This window comes from Crocodylus siamensis, chromosome 15 (assembly GCF_052110815.1).
Source record: "Crocodylus siamensis isolate JL-2025a chromosome 15, ASM5211081v1, whole genome shotgun sequence".
Taxonomy (NCBI): domain Eukaryota; kingdom Metazoa; phylum Chordata; order Crocodylia; family Crocodylidae; genus Crocodylus; species Crocodylus siamensis.
The window spans coordinates 47,596,361-47,618,599 of NC_143409.1; the positions used below are offsets into that span (position 1 = coordinate 47,596,361).

At 48.0% G+C, this 22,239-nt stretch overlaps 6 non-coding genes across 6 annotated transcripts; 1 reads left to right on the forward strand and 5 right to left on the reverse strand.

Moving 5' to 3' along the window:
- Window positions 1–8,910: 8,910 nt before the first annotated feature.
- On the reverse strand, window positions 8,911–8,983 carry TRNAT-UGU (transfer RNA threonine (anticodon UGU)). Its single transcript has one exon. It is a non-coding gene; the product is annotated as a tRNA-Thr (tRNA).
- Window positions 8,984–11,081: 2,098 nt separating this feature from the next.
- On the reverse strand, window positions 11,082–11,153 carry TRNAP-UGG (transfer RNA proline (anticodon UGG)). The gene has a single exon. It is a non-coding gene; the product is annotated as a tRNA-Pro (tRNA).
- Window positions 11,154–17,392: 6,239 nt separating this feature from the next.
- TRNAL-AAG (transfer RNA leucine (anticodon AAG)) lies at window positions 17,393–17,474 on the forward strand. The gene has a single exon. It is a non-coding gene; the product is annotated as a tRNA-Leu (tRNA).
- Window positions 17,475–18,183: 709 nt separating this feature from the next.
- On the reverse strand, window positions 18,184–18,256 carry TRNAV-AAC (transfer RNA valine (anticodon AAC)). Its single transcript has one exon. It is a non-coding gene; the product is annotated as a tRNA-Val (tRNA).
- A 993-nt stretch (window positions 18,257–19,249) lies between these two features.
- Window positions 19,250–19,321, reverse strand: TRNAP-UGG (transfer RNA proline (anticodon UGG)). The gene has a single exon. It is a non-coding gene; the product is annotated as a tRNA-Pro (tRNA).
- Window positions 19,322–21,066: 1,745 nt separating this feature from the next.
- On the reverse strand, window positions 21,067–21,139 carry TRNAT-UGU (transfer RNA threonine (anticodon UGU)). The gene has a single exon. It is a non-coding gene; the product is annotated as a tRNA-Thr (tRNA).
- Between the last annotated feature and the right edge of the window lie 1,100 nt (window positions 21,140–22,239).

Consider the following 22,239-nt stretch of genomic DNA (forward strand, 5'->3'; position numbering starts at 1 on the left):
CAGCACGCCAAGGGGTGGCCATGGGGCTTCATTTAGTGCTCCCATTTCCCAGCCAGCGCTCATAGGGAGAGTGCGGCCTGTCAGTGGGTGCACCAGCACTCTCCCAGAGTGTACGTGCTATGCAGTGCCACTGGGTCACAGCCCACACAGAAATTCACTTGGCAAAATGCTGGCTTGCATCCATAGATGCTTCTCAAACAAATCCCAGGACATCATTCTCCCCTTGTACTTGGCCTTGGTGAGGCTGCAGCTGGAGTACTGCATCTGGTTTTGGGCTCCATAATTCAAAAAGGATGTGGAGAAGCTTGAGAGCGTGCAGAGAAGAGCCACACGCATGATTGGAGGTCAGGAAAACAGACCTTATGATGAGAGGCTGAGAGCAATGGGGCTATTCAGCCTGGAAAAGCGCAGGCTCAGGGGTGATCTGATGGCCACCTATAAGTTTATCAGGGGTGACCACCAGGACCTGGGGGGATGACTGTTCACCAGAGCACCCCAAGTGATGACAAAATCGAACGATCCCAAACTCTGCCGCAACCAATTCAGGCTGGACATAAGGAAGAACTTCTTCACTGTCCGAGCCCCCAAGGTCTGGAATAGACTGCCGCAGGAGGCGGTTCAAGCGCCCACTTTGAACGCCTTCAAAACATGTTTGCTGGGATCCTATGATCTTGCCCCTGGGGCAGGGAGCTGGACTCGATGATCCTCCGGGGTCCCTTCCAGCCTGAATGCCTATGCAATCTATGAAATTCAGTTACCCCAGATGGGCTTAGCCTGTAAGCAAGGTTGGTTGTAAGGGATCATGACAGATAGAGAGATATAGTGGTATTTCATTTTTATCCTGGAAAAATGTGGATTTGGGTTTACTTTTTTTAAATCAAAAATTGGGGATTGTTTTTAATTAGAGAAGACAAGGATCCCTGCTCATTAGCTACTGTCCAGGGTACATGGCCTCAAATCCATGAAAACAGTGCATAGAAAGTGAGTCCTCAGACAAGGGGGCGAAGACCAGGCAGAAGCCTTGTGTGCTCTTTCCAATCCCCACTGTTTATGGAAGAAGTGACCCCCTTGCATCCCTAGGAAGGATCCTGAAGAGAAGAAGATGTAAACACTGGCCATTAGCTATGCAGCCAGAGTCTGCCACTGTTAAGAAGTCTGCTACTGCTCTGCTACTGTCAGAAAGACTGGCCTCAACAATAAGCTCTATCACCAGATATTCTTTTGCCTTGTCCCAGTAACTATAAATCACATCCCTGAATCACAGGATTAATACATTAATCATCATCATCATCCTTCTCATCCTCATCCTCATTACCATCTCCACTAGACCACAAAGCAGGAGAGTTCGGAGTTTTTGTTTTAATTTGTAATTCCATTGCCTAAGACAAAAGATCCCCATTGCTCTGTGAGTCAATCATTCGTATGCGTGCACATGTAGCATGCATTCACCTTGGGAACAGCTTTAGTAATAATGCTTTAAATCCAAAGCCGATTTCTGCCCTGATGATAAACCAGTCTCCTCTGTTAGTCAACATGTTGCAAAACCTGCCACTGTGCAGAATGAAAGCAGCTGACATGCTTCGATAAACCTTTTTTTTTTAAAGAAATATAGTTGAGTAAAACTTGCAGTTTGCCTTTATGGGGGTTGGGGAAGAGAAAATATTACTTCCCATAGCAGTGGGTTTCAAGGAGGAGTCTTGAATTAGCATTAAGTTGGTAACCCAAAGAGAAGTGACAGTTTGTTTTCTATGTCTCTTTAGCATCTGCTAAATTTGATATTTCACTTCCATTAGCAAGTTCTCTTGCACAGAACTTGAAACTAAACCTGGCAGCTACCTCCTTTACCATCCCAATATAAGAACAATAGTAAGTGAATTTTTGTTGAACTGGCATCAAATACTTTATTAATGCTGTTATTTAAATCAATGAATGAACCCATCCAATATAATTGTTAATTCATTAATAAAAAATGACGATTGCATTATTTGATGTTAGCTAGCTCAGAAAAATGTATAGTTGTTTTCGTAGTGGTGATATAGTTGACTTTTAGCTTTGCTTATTTATTCCTTCCAATAAAGCCCATAAAAAGAAGGCCCATGTTGAGTTTTCATGGGACCAACCTCAAGGACTCTGCAAAGTGTCTCTCTCACTTGAGAATCTGCATGGTTCTAACTGAATTAAACTTTTAGTCACTAGGGACACATCCAGACGAACGCGCACACGCATCTCCCTGGGGACAAACAGCAGCTGCACATAGTTGTGCTCTTGCTGCTTGTCCCCAAGGAATGCCCCTGCATGTACGCTCTGGTGAACAGCAAGTTGCCCTGGGTTGGGTAGGGGAAGCTGGGTCCAACACCTGGGCTGGCCCCAGCTGGGGTGCTCCGGCAGCAGTGATCCAGGTAGGAGGAGCCTGGCCAGCAGCTGGAGCATAGTTCTGGCCAGGGGCCAGCCAGGTTCGGGTTTCGAATGGCGCACACACTGCTGCCACATGCACTGACATGGTTGGGGGGGGTGACTGATGCACTGCAAATTTTTTGACGAATGTGCTCTAGAGCCTAAACTGAAAAAAACCTGCTGTGCTGCAAATTCGCAGGGTGTTGAATGCATGCATGTGCAGCATGTACGGTTTGTGGTGCCACAGATGGGCCTCTGGCACCTAAATCACATGTGCATGTTCACCTGGACGCACCCTAGGAGTCCAGCACTGATGGAGGAACCCTTATGGTCTCACTTAGTTTTACAGTGTGAAACAAATAACTCCTTTCACACACTCAGAAGAAATGAATGAAGAATGTGTGGAGGAAGAGGTGTTAGAGTGAGGAAGGCGATCATTCCTTCTTTGTCAGCATCACAGGCACCCACACAGGTACAGTACTTCATGTACAGAGGTAAGACATCCCCAGAAGTTTGGGAAGGAGTCATGGACATATTAACATATTCATAAACTCCTAATAGAAGGGTTGACCAAACCAAGGCTAAGAAACACATACACCACAGCCCCTCTTGCTGTGGGTTTAAGTGACTTTTCAACTAAGCATAACATTGCAATCAGGAAGCAGAAGCTCTTTTATCTCTCCGACTCTGGACAGACGAGCAGTATCTATAGACACCTCCGAGAGAGCCTCTCCTCTCGCCTGTCTCCCTCCAACCCACATACGTGGCAGGCAGAGGATAGGTAAGCCGCAAGAGTGAACTGACTCCAAATGCTTTGAGAAACATTGAGAGTATTCTAGCTTGGGAACTACCAACTAAAATTAACACGCTGATTTAGACCTCGTCTACCAGCTAAGTCATCTGTCAAAGTAACCAATATTATATAGCAGGACACTGAAAAAGTTTAAACACAGAAAATTCTCTCTTGATTGCCAGTACAATGAGCAGCTGGCAAGTCCCCAGTACCATACTAAGGGAGGGTCAAGCGGGCTCACCACCCCGGGCACCAAAGAGAATGGGCGCCAACAGGCAAGTCATGAGTTGAGCAGGAGTCGAGTCGGCGAGTCACCCGTCGAGCAGAAGGGTGCAAGGGCACAGCCGGGGCTGGGCACCCAGAGGGGCCATGGCACAGGGGCAAGCTGTGCCCAGCGGCTCAGAGCCTGGCTCCGCCGGGGGCTAGCGCTGCACCGGCAGCCATGAACCCCCACAACGCAGCCGCGTGTACTGCAGCCTGGTGTTCCCCGCCCTCCCAGCCCATGGGGGCTGCTCTCTCTGGCAGGTGGTACAGCCCTGGCACACAGACACTGCTCGGGGTAGGGCACAGAAATTACACCCAAGTGGCACAGGAACCCATGGGCTCGATCCCGCCTGGGGCAAGGTAGGTAAAGCGGTGGCCATGGGGAGCACCCTGCCTGGCCGCAGCCCTATTCCCTGAGCACAGGGAAGAAAGGGCAAAGCCCACCTGTCCAAAGCACTGTCCCTTTGCAGTGGGGGCACTGATCCCTGCCTGCCTGGTACCCAGACGGGCCAAGCCACTGAGGGATTACAGCTGGTTTCCGTGCCGAGCTTGTACGTGCGCTCCCTGCACTGGGACAACCAAGGCCACTCTGTGGCTGCTCCGCTCCGGGAAGCTGTCAACAGGCCTCCACCTACCTGCTCCTCCTTCTGTCACAGGCCGGCCATGCGGCATGTCAGGCACCCCCATATTGCTGCTTTAATAAAGTGCCATTTTAATGCTTAATAAAACCTCACATGAGAGAGGACCCGGGAGATCCCCCCTCTCCTGCTCAATGGCTATCCTGGAACTAAGCTATTTAGCAGGGGCAACACGGTATCAGCCTAAAAGTCCCTATAAAGACTTTATGAGTTTATTACTTTAATTGATGACCTGTTACAGAGAGCATAAAGGGGGTAATGAATGTTATAAAAGCCTCATTAATGTTTGGGGGCAGTATTCTTCGGTCTTTCCCTGGGCACCAAATTTCCTTGCTGTGGCACTGCAAGTCCCTGGTACATAAGTCATGGATTGCACTCTGATGAATCGTGTATTTATATCAAAATGCAGTGGAGGTGTTACAAACAGTCTTGAGGGAATGGCTAAAGGAAAAAAATCCTGCTTCAGCCCACTAACTACAAAACACTATCCTAACCATTATCCTGACCTTCTTTGCCAGGCATCCCTGTTCAGAAAACACAATATGGAAGTTGTTTTGTGATAAACCATGCATACATTAGGTGGGTTGTTAAAAAAAACCACCACCACCAATCCCTGATAAAGTCAAGAAAAACTCCTGAAGAGGGCAGTCAAAGCCTGTCTGGGAGCAATTTACAAATAGGAAAATGAAGTAATTTCACCAAACATTGGCAATGCAGGTACACATGCACGCCGAGATTGGCGGTGCACCCCCTGTGAAAAGCACTGCCGATGCTGCTGGTGGTGCCTGTGGGTGGTCACCACTCACTCACCACCCCCTCCCCCTGCCACCAACACCACTGGCAGTGCCTGCGGGCAGTCCCTGGTTACCACTGGCCACCACCAATGCTGCCAGCGGTGTCTACGGGTGGTCACTGACCACCAGTCAGCTCTCGCCACTGCCCCCAGCAACGCTACACTGCTGCATCCACTTACAGGAGTTCCCCACTCACTGCTGCCACACCACCAACACCGCCACTGCTGCCTGCAGGTGGTTGCCATGCCCCCCCAGTCTCTGGGAGCATGTGGCATTCACGTCACCAAATATATTATTATAGTTTCGTAGTTGGTAGGGTCGGAAGGGACATGAGCAGATCATCAAGTCTGACCCTCTGCCATAGGCAGGAATGAATGCTGGGGTCAAACAACCCCGGCAAGATGATTATCTAGCCTCTTCTTAAAGACCCCCGGGGTAGGAGCCTGCACCACTTCTCTTGGAAGTTGGGTCCAGACCCTAGCCGCCCTGACTGTGAAGTCGCAACTCCTGATATGTAACCTAAATCTACCCTCTGCCAGCTTGTAACCGTTATTCCTGGCCACTCCTGGTAGTGCTCGGGGGAACAGGGTTTCTCCCATTCCTCTCTGGTCCCCCCTGGTAAGTTTATAGATGGCCACTAGATCCCCCTCAGCCTTCTCTTGTGGAGGCTGAACAGGTTCAGGTCCCGTCGCCTCTCCTCATAGGGCCTGCCCTGCTGCCCCCTGATCATGCAAGTGACCTCCTCTGGACCCTCTCCATGTTGTCCACATCCCTCCTGAAGAACAGTGGCCAGAACTGGACGCAGTACTCCAGCTGCGGCCTGACCAGCGACGCATAGAGGAGGAGGATCACCTCTTTGGACCTGCTCGAGATGCATCTGTGGATGCATGACAAGATACGGTTGGCCTTCCTGACCGCGTCCCCACACTGCCGGCCCATGTTCATCTTGGAGTCAGTGATGACTCCAAGATCCTTTTCTCCCTCTGTACTGACGAGAAGGGAGTTCCCCAACCTGTAGGTATGGTGCTGGCCCTTCCTCCCCAGGTTCAGCACCTTGCACTTGTCAGTGTTGAATCCCGTCCTGTTCTCGTCCACCTACCCTTGTAACCTGTCTAGGTCCAATTGCAGCCTATTCCTCCCTTCTAGCGTGCCCACATCCCCCCACATCTTAGTGTCATCAGCAAATTTGTACAAGGTGCTTTTTACCCCCTCGTCCAAGTCGCTGATGAAGATGTTGAACAGTGCAGGCTCAAGGACCGAGCCCTGGGAGACCCCACTGCCCACATCCCTGTGGCAAGCCTGTGTTATACTAGTTGCATAACAATGCAGTTTGGGATTTAAATCACTTACAAGCAAAGAAAGGGCAAGAATTTCAAGAGTAATTAGTAAAGACTGTCACTCAAAATTAAGAGCCTCTTTTTTTTGAAAAATCAGCCACAAGTTTAGCTTCCAAAAGACAGACAACAAAAGGTGGGATTTTCAAAAACACTTTAGGTGAGTTAAGAGCAAAAGTCCCCAGGGCCTTTGAAAACCTCAGTCCAGTGAGCTAAAAAAATATTAGCAGTCTTGTCCCACAGAGAGAGAGAGAGAGATTGTAAAAATACAATGGTTACAAAAGAACAGCTGTAAAAAAACAGAGACAAGTCCTTGATGGCCCAGTGAAAGGATGCTCCCAGGGCAAAGGCACATGCACACCCGTGGCCAGACTTCCCTGACCTCTGTACACAGAGCTACTGCAGCTGTCCTGGCGAGGACGGGGCTGCGGAAGCAAGCTGCCGCTCCGTGTGTGGCAGGACTTCAGTAAATCAGTGACCACACAAGGCAGTGGCTGGTTGTGCCAGGTTTCCTGCATCGCCTGTGGTCAGGACTACAGCAAGGAAGCAGCCTGTTGTCCACAGTTCCTGAAACATCTGGCTAAGGAGCAGCTTCTATGAGCAACCAGAAGCCTGGCATGAGAACAGAAATCCTGACCTAGCCTAAATTTTACACATAGTAGGAATTACTGAAGGCAGTTACCATCCTGACTAAGACCGGCTGAGAAAGCAACAGCATTCATCGCAGGCACCCACAGAGATACGATTGTTAAAAAAAATGATGCAATACTCTACTCGGCTTGCAACTTCATTGTGCAATGTTAAAACAGTCCACGCCGTGGCGGCAGAAGGCAAGGGATGAGCGCTGGAGCAGCTGTAACAGGGCTGCTTAGGAGCCCTGCTACATGCATTTTGAAAGGCAAGTCAGGATTGAAGAGGAGGCAGCCAAGTTGCAGATCCAAAGTGAGAAGAATACAAGCAAGAAGAGGAGGCTGGTGCCTGCACACTCAGCATCCCCTTGATCGCATTTTTAACCCCAGACATGAGTTTTCTTTATTATGTTGAGCCACTTTAGCTAGGCCAATAATAGCTCAAACAACAGAAGCCCTGTGCATACATAGGCAGAAGCACCAGAGGTGTCCTGTATAATTGGCCACAATGGGTGTGGATTTAAGGTGCTTTTATATCACTATAGCAGTGTTCACATGGGAGATTTTAGTGCTATGACTATTGGGAGATATATATATATATGTATATAAATATATATATGTATTTTTATTTCCCCTCTTTTCCCTTCCCTAACTGATGTTGTTATTGTGTTATAACTTTCAACTTTCCAGAGCGAAGGGGCTGCAGGGATCAGGAAATTACCATTTCTTTAAAAATTCTGAAGCATATCCTTGCAATTTTGCTGAAAACATCTTTTCACTTAAAAACAGTGAAAGTTTCCTTTTAAAACCTAAAAGCAAAATCGTGTTCATTATCAAGATATGTGCCCCTTTCTCTGTGATTACAGATGGTTGGAATCTTTTTTTTTTTATGTAAAAATATCATGGAAGTTTTTGCCTTTAATTTTTTTTTGCTGAAACACACACAGATTCTTTCAGGTGTTGTATTATTGAAACAGAACCCTGAAACAAACAATCAAGATTGCTTTTTTTTCTTTTTTAAGTCAAATTTTCACTGAAATCCCCCCAATTTTCAGTGAAAATCATTTTCTGTGAAATTTTTCATTTTGTGGAAATGGTGATTTATGTGTCACAGTGATTTATTAGCAATAACCAGGGTTCAAATTACACTTGAACACTTGGGAGGTGTGGGGGGTCTGCAAAAAAATTAAGCCCGTTCATTGATTAACAAGTTGACCTAAGTGAAGGAGCAATTGGATCACAGCCCCCTGCCCCAGTTATGATTTTCAAACCTTACAGGGGGTCTCTCAGCTCTTGCGAGGGGGGGGGGGGTAAGCCCCCTTGAGGTTCCTTGTTCACCAACTAGATTTTTTTTCTTCCAAAAAAAATTCCAGCCCAAGCCATTTATGTCACCCTAATTCATTCTTATCAAACCACTGTCAAGCAAGCTTGCGTCTTACTCTGGCTGGATTGTGAAGTCATGAATTTAGCGTGTACCCGGAGGAGGAGGATATGGAAGTAGAGGACGCTGAGCTGCGTTAGGTTCCCTGCATTCTCGCTCCAGGTCTCTGGACCCATAGTTCTCCCCAGATCTAGGGTGATCAGGAGAAGTTGAGAGCAGTTGTTAGCCACATAGCTACTGTGTCTGGTGCAGCCTCCTTAGCTAGGCACTGTTTTACCTTTTCTGTTGGGTTTCTTCTGCCTTCTGCTCTAATTCCACAGCAAATAGCCCATGAGAAACAAGCCCACAGTACTGTACTCACAGGAAATGCAAATATTTCCTATGTATCCAAAAGGTTCAGTCTGTGGCACTGAATTTTACGTACTGACTTCTGGGGAGGGTTCCTACCATTTGATCCCACAGCAGTTCAGAGCAAAACCAAGTGTACTGGCTTCTTTTCATCAGCTGTTTCCACACTTGTCTTTCCTTGTTTGTATATGTGCTAAACAATTATCCAGTGTGGATTGGAGGCCAGGTAACTTCTCCCTTGTTTTAAACTCAAACCATGCTTCACATTGCATACAGATGAACATACATATATTCATATGCATGATTTTTACAGCTCCCCCCCAAGCCTTTCAGTATGTTTCTGCCAGGTTTCAAACCAGGGACCTTTTGCATACAAGGCAAACATGATAACCACTGCACTACAGAAACCAACCTCATCTGCTTTTGGGTCGTTATGATCGACATCTTTTTCTCTGGCCTGCATTAAGTGTGTGGTTAATGTTTGCATTGCTTGAATTCAAACCTGGTGTTCAAGAGGTGGCAGTGGTTGAACAAATCAAGAGGTGTAGTAGCCCCCACCCGAAGCTTCCCCTCCTTCAAGCAGCCCAAACCCCCCAACCCTCTTCTTACGGGAAGCTCCAAGATCACTGGTATCTTCTGGCCTCCCTAGAGCCCCCTTGAACCTTGAAATCCCTGTAGGCAGCTCGAACCAGTGTCCCCCAACTTGCAGTTTCTTCATAAAAGTGACCCACTTTTGAAAAAGCCCCCACTTGTCTCATGTTCATGCATTGCCCCTCTGTGCTCAAACTTCTTCCACCACCCCTTCATCTCTGCCCCTTGCAAGATCCTCTACTGCATCATCTGCTCCTTCCCTTACCAGATATTGGCCCCAAAGCTCAGGATGGGAATTCTCCCCAGTCACTGCAATAAAATTAACATCAAACCCCTGCATCAAGAATGCTGTGTGCCCCCAGAAGCTGCGGGGGGGGGGGGGGACACATGGTGAGCTCCTGCACGCGGTGGCAGTGCTGTTGGCAGTGTGACAACCGGTGACCGCCCACAGGCACCACTGACAGTGTTGGCAGCGCCTTTTTGCAGGGGGTGCACCGCCGTGCTCAGGGGGTGCACGTGCACATCCCCAGTGGGCATGTAATGCTGGGGAAAGAGACCCCCTCCCACCCTCCTTTCCCCCTTGATTCTGATCCTACAAGGCACTGGCTCTCAACCTTTTTTGTACCAGGACCCATTTGTAAACATCGATGGCCAGTCCCAACCCAGGGCCCCTCACTCCCACCCCATCTCCCACCTCCAGTCCCCAGCCCCCCAGTGTGTGGGGCAGCAGGCGGGTATGTGGGGTGGGAGGGTGTGTGTGGGGCGGGGGGGGTCAAGCAGCCCCTTGCAGGCCACAGTTTTCCATTTTTCTTTTTAAAAAGGAGAAGCCAGGTTTAAAGATTTTGATGCATTTTTCACAGTTTGCTCATGACCCTTTCATATATTCTTGCGACCCACTTTTGGGTCCATGGGTGGAGAAATGCTGCTATAAGGAACCTGCATGAGCATCCTGTTCTGATTCACAATGTCCTACTCCCTCTTTAGAGCAGGACCTGGCAGGAAAGGGTGGGAAAAGTTCCAGCGAGAGGGAAGAACAGGATCTGGCAAAGATACAAGGAAAAAAAACCAGGACAACAACCAGATCTACTTTTTTTTTTTACCCCCTCCCCCTGCAATTTGAAAGCCTAGTCACTTATTAACATGTCTGCTGGGAGGAATTCGCTTTGAAAACCCCTTGATGAATGAACATGTAATTGTCTTAACAGGGACTTGCCTGATAGGTCTCTGAAAAGCTGCCTTGATCTGTTAGAAAATAGCAACTGCAATTAGGAGTTGTTCCTTAAATAGCTGTGGGAGGAGGAAAGGGCTGAACAGTAATGATACCAAAAACAAAATTATGTGGCAAAGGTCCAAGAGCTGAGCAAAGCACTGATTGCAAAAGCCCCAGCCACAGAGACTCTAAATTGGCATCTGCTTCACTTACCCCCTCTGTTTCCTGAGGAGGGGGAGGGCTGTTGAAAGGAGAAGTAAGAGCTGCAGGTCTGCTGGGGACATTCATCAGCCCCCCCTGCAAACAGGTAACCCCCAAGGTTAGGTATTCCCTTTCCCCACCAGAGAGATCACTTCCAAAAGTACAGATCTTGAAAATCGCACAGCGAAATCCCATCCATTGTGCGTGGTCTGAAAGTGCTGGAGATTTTTAAAGGTATCCAGGCTGTAGCTGTATAGAGGCAAAAGGAATCACAAGTGGTGCCAGTGGTGATATCTTTTATTAGACCAGCTGGACAGCTGCAAAAATTATGTGCAAGCTTCTTGTGCCCAAGTTATTTAGGCACAGACACCCTTGTGCAGGCAGAGCAGAAAAGTCTGTAAAAGTTCTCCTAGGTAGAAATGAAACTTCATGTTTCAAAGGAGAGCTGGAGGTGTGGGAAGAGCTCCAGATTTTTAAAAGCACGAGGAAGTGGGAGTAAAAGCTGGGCTCGTCCGGGATTTGAACCCGGGACCTCTCGCACCCAAAGCGAGAATCATACCCCTAGACCAACGAGCCACTTGCAAAGGGTAGCTGACCTGGAGCTTTTACACAGTTGTGAATGTTTCTGAGTTCAGTTTCCTTTTGCATTTGGATGATTTCCAGGTGTACTGGGACACCACAGGCCTGGCTCTTGCTTCTTCACCTTTATTCCCCCCATCTTCCAGGCCCACAGTCCTCAGTTTCTAACCCTCCTCTGCAGCTCTCAGCTAGAAGCAGTGTCACTACCCCAACTGCTTCCTTCTCAGCCAGAAAACCCCTGTCTGCAGGCTGACGGATACGGCGGACAATGCCAGATCCACTTGCACAATAACCCCAAATTTGCTTTTGTAATTAATACTGAACATGAAAGACTCTTGAAGTAAGTATTATTTAAATACACAAGCAGCTTTATCCAAAATAACTTACCTTAGTTATCAAGACGAAGGTGTGAAGGGGAGGGACGGGCAAGTAACACAGGAGGTTTGTGCATCAAGCTGACTAGAAAGCTTGGGAAGAGGAAATTCTTGGACTCTTCCCTCCCTCACCCCCTGTTTAATTTTAACGTGTCCTTCTCCAAGCTGTATAACAGGGGAGGGCAATTATTTCAGGCAGAGGGCCATTTACTGAGTTTTGGCAAGCCATCAAGGGTCGCATGACAGGCAGTCGGGGGCAGATAAATATTAATTTTCTAAATTTTTTAGGGGCCCTGCGGGCCAGACAGAATGGCCTGGCGAGCTGCTTCTGGCCTGCGGGCAACAGTTTGTCCACCCCTGCTGTATAATGTACCTAAGTCCAGCAGCTTTTGCCACAGGCCAAGTGCACATGATGTAAGCAAGTGTGAGAAATGGGTTACAAAGACAGGTGGTGATAAATGGTAGTGCAGGAGCACCCATAGGAGCCTCTCTCACAGAAAAAAACCTTGCTGTGCTGTGCAAACAATGAGCAAAAGGGTAGTCATTGCCCCAAAGAGCATCCCATTCCAGGACAAGGCGCGAGACAGCCAGTGGATATGGAGGGGTCAGCACAAGGGAACAGACTGTATAGCTTGGTGTGATAAATGATGCTCACGATACATAGTCTTCACCTTTGTCTCCACTTTTTGCAAAACGTTATTTAAAAGCTCTTAGATGAAGAACTTATTCTGCTAAACTCCAAGGCAAGAAAACTTTGGAAACAAGGGCCTTTCACCCAGAATCTAAAAAAGGAAAAATGCTCTCTACGTGAAGTCTGCAATATTATTTGTTGAGATACAAATTTCTCACATTTTAGATAACACATATTAGGCCTATACAAAAAAAAAAAGGTCCCCATCCTACACTCTTTGGAAAAATCAGTCTTCACAGTGATTGGCTTTTTTAAGCGTCTCATATGACTGGAAAATATATTTAGGGAAGTATTTATTTCCTTTATTATTTCCTTTAAAGGAATAATACTGCTGTACAAGACTGATTGCTGAAAAAATTCCTTTTCAGGAAACCACCATTTGGATTTTTTTTTTTAGAGGGGAACAGGATTTTAGAGCAGGATGCTTATATATGTGAATGGAAGCCACTAACTAATTTCTTGGGGTTAGGAAAAAGCAGGCCTTTACATACCTTATTCTCCAATACACACATACTGCAGAGTCCCAGACTGTCAGATTCATGAGCCGGATGCAGACGTGCAGGCATGCCCGGTTTGTGGGGCCATGTAAAACTGCAAGGTTTCCCCAGGAATTACAATCCCTTTGGTTCAGCTGGAGCTGGTAGCTAGCAGGGCCATTGTCCCCAGCCCCAGGAGAGTAAACCAATTCATAGTGTTAGCGTCGTAGTGCAACTCACTGTGCAGGTAGAAAGTGGGAAAGACCGAAATGCTAGCCATTGCCTGAGCCCCACATTGCCACATCCACACGAGCGGGGACGTGCCCTGCTAGGTACCAGCTCTAGCTGAACCAAAGGGATTCGAATACCTCCTCAGAAGTCCAGTAGACAGTGGTTGTATTTTTTATGTCACACTACTGTAACTGTCTGCTGAAACAACCCAAGACCAAGCTACAGATAAGTGGTCTTCATCCTGTCTATCCAAGTGCCATTCTGAGTCTCTTATCAACCGGCAGAAGGCAGGACAGGTTAGCACCTAACAAGCTAACTGGTTCAGAGACCTGTAAACTGTCATAGATGACAGCCTGGATTATTTTCTGCCACCTCTGCTCTATGCCAGGGAACTCTGGGCCACTGTTTGGGGGGACAGGAAGAGACATCATCATCCTGCAGCATGTATATTTTTACCCAGCCTACCTCTCTAACTTCTTAGAAGAAAAGCTAAAATTTTAAGTTTTCCTTGCCTGCCAGCTGGTTAAATCCCTCAGCTGTGATGGTTTAATATTTAACCAATGAGTCAAGTGACTGTCTTTAGCCACTCTTGTTGCTGTAATTTGGCAAGAGGAAGATATGAATGATGCAAAGCAAGGGGCAGACCAGCTAACAGTATTTCCAGCTCATGATTTTTGAAGTTTTTAAAGTCTCCACTTCTGGAGTGTGAAAACCTTAACTCTTTCTTTTATATATATGCTGCACATTACATGATAAATGCTGTTTTGTTAGTTTTTCACAAATATTCTGCAAGGGATTACAGTTTAATTCTCACAAATCTGCCACTGAAATGTCAGATTTCCTTCTAGTGTGTTGATGGCCTAAAGATATAGGTAGACAAGGTTCTTTGGGTAAATGTGATATATTTTATCAGACCAACTAAATAGTTGGACTTTTTTCTTATTTGTAAGTCATATATATACATACATACATACACATACATACACACACATATATATATACAGAGACACACACACCCCACTGCCCCTCTTCTTCCCCTCCTTCGGGTCCAACCCTGCTACAATAGAGGGGGCTCCTGGTTTTCCTCAGCTGGCACCGCTGCTTGTATAGTATACCCACTTCTTATTTTTGGCCTTTGAGGAGGTGGGGTAGATGGAACTGCCGCATGGGAGGCCGCAGAAGGAGGCAGCACCAGTGCATGGGGCTCCCTTTTGAACTCAGCTGGACCTACTCCCAGCTGCCTGGCCCGCGCAGCCCAACTGGCACACGCGCAGTTGGGCCAAAGTGTTACGAAAAGACAGATAGACTAAGCCTTTTATTGTATTAGAATAAAAGAATGAGTTAGGTGTTTCACATTCCCAAAGTGTAGACTTTAAGAACAACGCCGAAAATCATAAGAGTTGGCAACAGGGAACGAAATAGTTAGGAAAAAATGTCTTTGCAAGGTTTTAGAAACAAACACCCTTCTTCAGGCACAGGGAGGGTGACTCTCCTGCTGCCTGAACAAGGGTGTTTGTACCCAAAAGCTTGCAAAGAAAAAAATTCCAGCTATTTAGTTGGTTTAATAAAAGATGTCACATTTACCCAAAGAGCCTTGTCTGCCTACGTCTTTAGACCAACACAGCTACAACGAACACCTGAAAAGAAAAGCTGTCATTTCAGAGGCAGATTTATGAAAATTAAACTGTAATCACTTGCAGAAAATTTATGGCAAGCTAACAAAGCCACAGTCGTCTGTTAACATGCAGCATAACCCAATAACAAAAAAGGGTAGCAAAGAAGCTGTGTTGATGAAGAAAGGGCTTCTTGAGAGCTCCAGTGAAATTTGAACTCATACCCTTGGTTTACAAAACCAGTGCTTTAACCCCTGAACTATGGAGCCAAACTTCTGAAGTCACCCTTGCACTCTCCTGTGAACTAAATGGTGGCTGACCAGTTCTGGGATCTACTTGAATGCAAGACTAAACACTAACAGTTCCCAGTACCTTCTTGTTTCAGTTACTGTTTGCCCTCTCCACCATCAGCTTTCATCCAAACCAAGGAGGACTCAGGCCAACTACTCGTTGTAGTTTAACTTGTGCTACTATTTAGCTGTCTGCTGTAAGAACAGGATTTGCAACACTGGGAGCAGAGACATCCCAGCCTACCCCACACATCAGAGGATATTTGTTCGGGAGTCCAGATTTCCTTGTGCTTCTCAGTTGGCTTGGGACCTGTTGCTTGGGAAGCTTTATCAAAGCGAACGGGCTGCTCACTTGTTGCTGATTTTAAGCCTAAAACCTTTTGGGGAACAGCTTTTAGGAGTTCAGACATCTCTTGCACTCACCCCTCCCTTAACACACATGGTGTAGGTGTAGGGCATGAATGCAAGTAGACTTATGAGACTTATTTGAGACTTCCTATACCTGAAGAAGGGTGATTGCACCTGAAAGCTGGCTAAGAGCTTTTTTTCACCAACAACACAGTTGGTCTAATAAAAGAGATGACATCTCCCCAAAGAACCTGGCCTGCCAGTAGACTTATAAAGGATCTTGTCCACATAAAGTTTTCCTTGCTAGCCAGCTGGTTAAATCCCTCAGCTGTGATGGTTTAATACTTAACCAATGAGTCAAGTGACTATCTTTAGCCACCCTTGTTGCTGTAATTTGGCAAGAGGAAGATATGAATGATGCAAAGCAAGGGGCAGATGAATCTAATTTGGCCACAGCATCCAGGAGAGAAACAGCCTGAAGACATCCTCCTACTAAGTCTTAGGAGTGCAATGCCAACATAGTTGTTAACACATGTTATCTAACACTCGAGGGGAGAGGAAACAGCATTTAATTATGTACTGTACTTAAATGGCCTCTGTTATTATAATACTTAAACACCTGACAATTTTTTATTATCCTCCTCCTCACCACACCACAGGAGGTGGGGAAGGACTGTTAGTTATCTCACAGACTTGTCTAAGGGCTTGTCAACAAGCCTCAGATGATAGAGCAGGTTATTCTACCTAAAAGTCTCATAACCTAGTGATAGCATAGGGCCAGGCTGGTGGACTTGAAAAAAGATGCCCTATATTCAGTCGGGTATCCAGGTTGTAGCCGTATTGGTCTAAAGGCAAAAGGAGTATGTTCCACCAAATACTAATCAAATTGTGGGCTTTTTCTATCCTCATGACATTTAAAAGCAGAAGCTTCCAAGCAGAGAGTAACATAGACCATGATATCTGATACTTTAAAAAATATCCAGGTCAGCTTAACTGTCAATCATATTAACAAGCTGGGCCTAGTTAAAGGAACAACAGGAGTCTTTTAGCAATAGAAAACATGACATATGAATCAGTGGGGGCTTGGCACAAATTAGGGGTCTTTGCATCAGCCTACAAGGTTAGCTGCTGGCAAAGCAATGAAAAAAAGGCATCAGAAGAGGGAAACAGTTTGAGAGAAGAGACTGGAGAAAATGGAGGACAGTGCCCAACTAGGGGTGCAGAAAGGGTCGTAAATAATGTAAAGGTGAATTAGCTACAGAAAGTCGGAAACTGAAATGTTCTCCTTTTTATGATGTTTAGTAAAATTATTAAACTATTCACCAAACAGTGCCATCATTAGCTAATATTTATTGGAGTGGGAAAGAGTAAATCATAACAATGACAACTGGTATCACCAGGGAGAAAAAATGTAGTTGATTATGCTGATGATGGCAAAGATGATCATGCCAAATCCACCATGAAAACCTTAAAAACCTGGGAATGAAGCAAATTAGTCCACTCATGAAAAGGCCTCCTATGGGTAGCGGCGATGAGTCCAACAGTTCTGTTTCCATGAGCGAAGCCTAAAAAAAATCTGCTCTGTTCAGTCTAGGCACTGGCCAGGGGATATAAAAGTACCAGCAATCTCTTTAAGGGTTGTAGGTTGTGCCCGTGTTGGTCTAAGCACATAGGCAGAAAAGGCTCTTTGGGTGAATCAGATCTCTTTTATTAAACCAACTTAAATAGTTGGGGGGGGGGGAATTCTCAGCAAACTTTCGGGTTTAAAAGCCCTTTGTCAGGCTGAGGAAACCTAAAAGATATGTCACTCAAAGAACCTTGTCTGCCAGTCATCTCTTTCATACATTTGAGTAACAGTGATGTCAAAAGATAAGCCTGATTAAACAGTAAGCCACTCCTGTCTGAGAGATGTTAGGTAGGAAAGCATTAGTGCCTCCAGATGTATGATTTTCTTCTTGCTCTTGTTATCCAGAACTACTCAAGATGTTATGTGAAGAAGGATAAATTCAGGGGAGCTTTTACATTGGAGTACAGATAACAGGCTATTGGAGTTGTGCTTCTACTGATTTTTATTACTAGATAAAAGAAAGATTTAGCCCATGGGGTGTCGGATTAGAATTCAACGTTAATGATCCAACCGAAGACAAATAGAAAAGGTTTGAAAAACATTTATTCTGCAATGAGACGCACAGGGTGCAAACTTGCATAACTGTGGTAGCGTGGCCGAGCGGTCTAAGGCGCTGGATTAAGGCTCCAGTCTCTTCGGGGGCGTGGGTTCGAATCCCACCGCTGCCAGCACATCTTTTTCAGCTTTCTCCAGCTGTTCTGCTCTTTCCATGTCCCAACGGCCTCCTCCTGTAACTCCAAACTCCCGAAATCCCAATTACAGTTTGCTTTTCATAGCTGCTTTATCTGCACTCCCAGAGAGCACCTAAGACAATCTGTAGCTGACAGGAAGCCCCTGTGTGCAGGGCCTTGAGGGAGGTCCAAACACGATGTGAGTGGCAGATCCCTGCCTAAGACAGCTGCCGAGTCTCTTCCCGGGCATGGCAGGAGGGAAGAGTGACTCCAGCAGCTGCTCTGTCTCCAGCTTCCCCAGCAGCAGGGACCTGTGGATCAGGTGATGCTCCCAGGACCCGGTGCCCACATCTCCTTTGGCTTCCCTGCATGCATGACAAGTGACCCCAGCAGTTTCCCTCCTGGCCCCTAAGAAGATTGCTTCTCATGGGAAAGCTTGTCTAACTTCAGCCCAAGTCTACACAGTTGGTCCAAGAAAAGATATTCCCCCCATCCCCTCCTCACTCTATAAATTTAGCAAGCCAGTGTCCAGGACTTCGTGTTGCAGAACTATACACCAGTTAGCTGTTGTTTTCTCTCACTCTTTGACCAGACCTATTTTAGGTAGGAACAGGTGTCCTGCACTAACACTGTGTCTCAAATATTTTTCTCCCTTTAGTATCAGTATTACCCAAAATAAAGATTAAGCAAAGAAAAAGGAGTCGGCTGTTTCTGCCCGGTCTCGAACCGGGGACCTTTCGCGTGTTAGGCGAACGTGATAACCACTACACTACAGAAACCCACCTGAAAGACCGGGCCCCTCTGTCTGCCCCTGTGCCTGGTCTCGCCTCCACGTGTCAGCTGGGGCCGCTCCTACTGCGCATGTCCACGCTTGGGTGTCCTGGGGCTCCTGGTCCAAACCCTTGAGATTTGAGGACCTTTATTGCTAGTGTTTATGGTCCTAGCTGTGTAAAGGATAGGTTGCCACACGTTTCCATTAAGTGTGTGATTGTTTGGGGAAACTCCAGGTGTGTGTGTACACACACACGTGCCTGGTACACGCATACACTTGTATACACTAGTCTGGCTAGCGTGTGTGTATATATATGTATATATATGTACACACACACATATATATGCATGTGTGTATATACACACACATATAGGTATACTAGCAAATCGCCCACCAAGGGGGGGGAACGGAGCCCCATGTCCAGCCCCCCCAGCGCGTCACGCGAGGTCACGGTGCGGCTGCACGCCGGGATCCCCGTGGGCAGGCAGCGCTGCCCCCCCCCCCCCCGTGCAAGGCACCCGCATTTCTCTGTCCCAGGAGCCCCTTTGCACTAAGCAATCCTCTCTCCTTTGGGCCCCGCCTCCTTCGCTAGTAGCATCGCCCTCTGCGCAGCCGCCCCTTGGTGCTTGAGGCCGGCTTGCCCTCCCTTTTGCCCACACCAGCCCCAGATCCCGTCCCCTGCCTGCAACAGCCCCGGCCAGGCCGTCCCTGGGAAGGCCTCTACGCCCCCCTTCCCTGCTTGCAGCGTCCAACAAGCACCCCGCTGCCTGCCCTGCGGCCCCCGCTTGTCCCCCCGGCTGCCGCGGCGCTACTGACTCCTCCTGCGCTGGGCAGCCTCGAGACTGAGAGGGGGAGAAACGAAGGGCGCAGCCGGGTGAACCTGGCTGCTTGGGAGCAGGGCGCAGCCAGGAAACACCGCGATTCCCATGAACAGCAGCGATCCCCCACACTGGGGACGGCTTTTAATTGTTGGGAAAGTTTTGGGGGTGGGAAAAAACTTGGGCTCGTCCGGGATTTGAACCCGGGACCTCTCGCACCCAAAGCGAGAATCATACCCCTAGACCAACGAGCCGCCTGGAGAAAGCCTGGCTCCCTCTGCACTTGAGCGCTGCCGCCGCCGCCTGTTGCCGCTCGGCTCCGGCGGACCTGCTCGGCCGCGGCTCCGGCCCACCCGCCGCCTCTCCGTGTCGGCGGGATCCCCCGCCCCGCGCACCCCCGCGGCTCTCAGCGAGGGGCAACCACCTTCGCTTCCACCTGGGCACAGGGCACCGCAGCGGCGTGAAACCCCCCGCCTCCTGCTGGCATGCGCCAGGTTGGGTTTGGGGGGTTTGTTTCCTCCTCCGATTGTTTTCTTCCCCACTGCTTTTATGGGCTTAAAGAGCTTTTGGAATTGTAAATCTGGGCTAGCGATTTCTCCCAGTTAACGAGGGCGCTGCATGGTGAGGTGCCAGAAAACAAACGACTCATTAATGCAAATACAGATGATGTGCAATCTGAAAGGCCGGCTGGACGGGGATTTCTGATCACGTGCATCTCTTTATACCGGGTAGATGTGAGATCTTTTATTACGCCAACTAACTACTTATTTATGCCTCTACTCGCTAATTGCATGTCAAGGGGTTTAGGGGGGCTGCACGGGCCCACCCTCGCCGCGACCCCATGCAAAGGCTCCCTCCGCCGCCGCCGGCAGTTGTCGGGGCCGGAGCCACCACCTTGAAGCCCCCTCCGCTCCCTCCCGCCTTCCTTCCCTGCCGCCCGGCCCCAACGGCCCCACCAGGACCCCGCACTCCATCGCCCCGCCCCCGCGGCCTAGGCACCGCCGGCCGCGGCAGCCACACCGCGCCTGAGGCTGCCGCAGCGGCAGCGAGAACAGAGGCGGGCGGCAGGAGGCGCAGAGCGCCGCCGGCCCCGCCCCGCCGCTGACGCGGCCCAAGCGTCCCAGGGGACGCGCTGACAACCCCTTACCTCCCATATAGCTACATAGATGACATCATCAGTGATGATCTAATACACGTACAGAGCCCTCCCTTTGGGGGAGGGGGTGAATCGGGGCAAGCGCCCCGACCCCGACTTCGGGCCCCCCCCCGCACAGAGTCACTGCCACGTTCCGCCCCCTGGCGGCTGCGCACTGCCGCCCCTCTCAACCCCCCCTCGTGCTCCGCCCACTCACCAGCCCCCCCTCCGCCCCAGGCTGATATGCCCGTACATCCCTAGGGTCCTCTCTCTCTCTCTCTCTCTCTCTCTCTCTCTCTCTCTCTCTCCGTATATATATATATATGGATAGATAGAGATATAGATACCGATATATATAAATGTCTATATAGATATCTATATCTATCTATAGCTAGGTAGATAGATAGATCTACAGGGTCAGATCTATCTATCTCTATCTATTTATATTACATCATCACACTGATGATATTGATGATCTAATACATATATCCATGTAATCAATATCATCAGTATACGTTCGATCACCTGCATCTTTTTATAGGCACTGTAAATGAGCACCGAGCATTGTAAGTGTCAGCCAGGTTCTTTGAGAACCACGTGTCACTTTTACTAGATAAAATTAATACGGGTTTTATATTGATCTATATCACATAAAACCTTCTATACTGGATAAAGTTCATGTATGATATAAATATAAAAGCTGCTATATTAATTTTATTTAGTAAAAGTGCCCCGTGGTTCTCAAAGAACCTGGCTGACACTTAAATGAGCGGAGCAGTGTGTTTCTGGAAGGGGGCTGCACGGTGTGTGGTTTCCTTGAGTTAAAGCGATTCTAGAAATCAGGGGTGGGAAAAAGTGTGGGTGAGGCCCCAGCGAGATTTGAACTCGCGACCCCTGGTTTACAAGACCAGTGCTCTAACCCCTGAGCTATGGAGCCGGCGCTGCTGGGCTCTCTCCTCGCCCGTACGGAAGGGGGAGGCTGCGCGGAGCCGGCGCCCGGCGCTGCCGGCCCAGCCCGGCCCGTGCCGAGGGGCTGTGCGCGGACCCGGCCCTGGCCCTGGCTTCGCCTGAGGGCGGAGGAGGAGGAGACAGGCCAGGCGCAGCTCCGCGGCTCAAATGGCTGCACCGGGACAGCCTGGCACCTGCTGGACTGCATGCGTGCTGCACGTTGCATCAGGAAAACGAAAGATGGTGCAATCTGTAGCCAGACAAGGCTCTTTGGGTAAATCTGATCGCTTTGATTAGACCAACTTAAGCAGTTGGAAGAAGAATTGTTCCAGCTCCTTGAGTCGGTCTAATCAAAGCGGTCAGATCTGCCTGGCGTGCCCGTGTCCTTAGATCAACACGGCTACAAGCTCCGCCTCTGAAACGTGCCAGTGGCACGAGCGGTGTTTTTGCGCTGGTGTTGATTTGCATACATCAAATAAACAGAATCAAAATAATGATGCCCCCATGTAATCGTATTAATTTCTTGGGAGTCATATTCAGCCCTTGACTTTTTTTTTTCCTTTTCCAAAGCACCGTGCAAACTTTAATCAAAGACTATTTTAAAGCGCTTTGCCCTTTTTGGGTGGGTGGGCAGGCAGGGAAGGGTGGGAGAGAGAGCCCCTGTCATAGACAGGAATGCAATCTAAGAGCAATGGTGTCTGTTGTAGCCGTGTTGGTTTAAGTACCTAGGCAGGCAAGGCTCTTCGGGTAAATCAGATATGTTTGACAGGAATTTTTCCAACTATTTTAGTTGATCTAATAAAAGATATAACATTTCCCCCAAGAACCTTGCCTAACTAAGAGCACTGTCTGCCAATCCCTTTCTTTACCTTATGTACATAGTTCCTTAACCAACCTGCTTGCTAAATATTTCCAGTTTAGCTGTGAAATGCCACACTGTATGCAGAGGTATGTGTTTAAATTGCAAAAGGAAAAGAAATGTACTTGAATTCAGGATTTTTATACCACATTCATTATACAACTCAAACATTTCGAGGGCTTCACAAATTGCAGTACAAATTGCTCTTCACCCCAATTCTTTTTTTGTTT